The sequence below is a fragment of the Myotis davidii genome, unplaced genomic scaffold (genome assembly GCF_000327345.1).
Source record: "Myotis davidii unplaced genomic scaffold, ASM32734v1 scaffold401, whole genome shotgun sequence".
Lineage (NCBI taxonomy): Eukaryota > Metazoa > Chordata > Mammalia > Chiroptera > Vespertilionidae > Myotis > Myotis davidii.
In genome coordinates, this window is record NW_006291020.1 from 887752 (window position 1) to 890484 (window position 2733).

Sequence of the window (2733 nt, forward strand, 5' to 3'; positions counted from 1 at the left end):
AGGCTGACGGGTGGGTGGAGGGAGCTGAAAACACCCGTGAAAAGCGGGTCTTCCCAGGTCCCCTTTCTCCCTGCCTGGCTTTTGAAATGCACAGTTCCCTGAAAGAGGGGCGGGGAGCATAGCATGGCCCACGATCTTAAATTCTGAAGTAAAGATCCAAACTAATGCCTGAGAACTTGAGAGGGAACTGATCTTGGCCAATCAGGTCAAGTCCTGCCCCTGTGTGACTTTGGGAAAGTGTGTTAATTCCTGCTAACAAGCCTGTTATCCTCTTGTAAAACGGTAACACAGTGCCTCCCTCCCAGAATCGCCCGGGTCGCCTAGGCGAGGTAGGTGCAGCACTGCGGAATAGGCAAAGCGCTGCACACACAAGGCGTTGCTCCCGCACTGTCAGGAAGGCCTCCGTGGCTCCTGTGGTCCGAGGCAGCTGGACGTGGTCCCGTCCTGGAGGGCGGCCGTCGGGGGTGAGGTCCTGGTATTGTTTCAGGGGTGCTTAACCCACCTGTGGGAAGAGCCAGGGGCTTGAATCCCAGCGTGACCACTGTCCTGGGCTGGGCCACCTTGGCAGCTCACCCACCATGGCAGGAGCTCAAATAGACTCTGAATTGCCATCTTCATGTACATGGGGCTCAAACTCGGACTCAGTGGCTCACTGTCTGCCCAGGAGTTCGAGCTGCTCCTTTTGGTGCAGATTTAATTTTTATTCATTTACTGACTTTACAGAGGGGTGGGGAGAGAGAAGCATCGATTTGTCGTTCCACTCGTTCATGCGTTCATTGGCTGATTGCTGTATGTGCCCTGACCGGGGATCGAACCCACAACCTCGGCATATCGGGGCGATGCTCTAATCAACTGAGCCGCCCAGCCAGGGTGCAGGTTGTTAGAGAAGGTGAGTGTGCGCTTGGGAATCAAGGCACCGCCGGGGAAGCCGGTGAAGGCGTGTGTGTGTGTGTGGTGGGGGGAGAGGGGGGGCGCAGCAGCCGGTGGCGGCTGTTTATGTTGGTTGGAAAGCAGGACATTTTTCTCGGAGGCAGGCTTTCCGCAGAGGCCTGTCAGGGATCCGGAGAGATGAAAGTCTCAGAGGTAAAGGCAGGGTCTGAGGAAATGGCCGCACTGGATCGCTGCAAAGGAGCGTATTCATCGGAGAGTTAATTTGGAAGGAACTGGAGTGTGAAATAGCAGCAAACCCGCTCAGTGCTTCGTGCCAAGGCTCGCTGGGAGCCGCCTCCTGAAATCGGCCGGGGCTCGCAGGCCACAGACCGCTGAGCGGGGCACTGACGAGGGGTAATTAAGGGGACGGGTGCGTAACACTTGGGTAAGTAGGACTTGATGGGGTCAAACCAGCAGGGCTTCTGGGAGGTGAGGGGCAGTCCCTGGTGCTGTTAGGAAGGAACGTCAGAGTGAGACCACTTCCCTGGCCTCGTGGAGAGGAGGAGGGAGGGAGGGAGGGGCAGGGAAGGTGGGACAGTGGTTATTCTCTAGACTGAATGTCCCTAGATCAGGGGTGGGCAACCCCTGGCATGCGTGCCAAACATGGCACACCAGTAACATTTGCTGGCACGTGAAACCCTCTCTTATAATCTTCCATTTACAATTTCTTTCTTAATATCAACTTTTTTATTTTTTCAGATAAATTCAGTGTTCGTGCATCTTAGATAAATAAATAATTTTACATAACAAGTTATCTGAAAGACCATAGACATGGATTGATGAGAGAGGGGAAGAGCAATGAATTTTATTATTTCTTCAAGGTTCTTCACATACATACACCTTAAGAGATATTAAGTAGGCATAACATGTTCTCAAAAAATTAGGGTTGGCACCAGAAGAATTTTGAGTCAGAGATTTTGCTGGTTTTGGCACACACTCACAAAAAGGTTGCCCACCCCTGCCCTAGATGCTCTTTCCTCGGTGGTGGCACGGCCCTAGGGGGCGGTGACCTGCAGCACTGGGGGGACCCTCAGGAGCTCAGGGTCCGAGAGGCTGTGACTCGGCCAAGACTGTCGCGAGATGGAATGGAATGGGTGCTACGTGAGCCCCTGAGGGTGGCCACGGGAGGGCATCGTGCTGAGCGTGGGGGCGTCCTTTGATGGCGTGGGGCTCAGGAGAGGACACCACTCGTGGGCAAGATGGTGATGCGCAGGCTGGGTACACAGTCGGTGAGGTTACTCACAGTTGTGGATTCTTGCAGCCCAGTGGCCAGTGCTCCTGGCGCCCGAGGCCTTGAGCTCGGCCCGCCCACCTCTGCAGTTCGGCCCTCTCACTGCCCCTTGCTCTGCTCTCAGACCGGGAGGGGGGGCTTATACTGTGCTTTTGTCGCTCGAATGAATTTTATTATTTCTTCAAGGTTCTTCACATACATACACCTTAAGAGATATCAAGTAGGCATAACATGTTCTCAAAAAATTAGGGTTGGCACCAGAAGAATTTTGAGTCAGAGATTTTGCTGGTTTTGGCACGCACTCACAAAAAGGTTGCCCACCCCTGGCCTAGATGCTCTTTCCTCGGTGGTGGCGGGCCCCTAGGGGGCGGTGACCTGCAGCACTGGGGGAACCCTCAGGAGCTCAGGGTCCAAGAGGCTGTGACTCGGCCAAGACTGTCGCGAGATGGAATGGAATGGGTGCTACGTGAGCCCCTGAGGGTGGCCACGGGAGGGCATCGTGCTGAGCGTGGGGGCGTCCTTTGATGGCGTGGGGCTCAGGAGAGGACACCACTCGTGGGCAAGATGGTGAT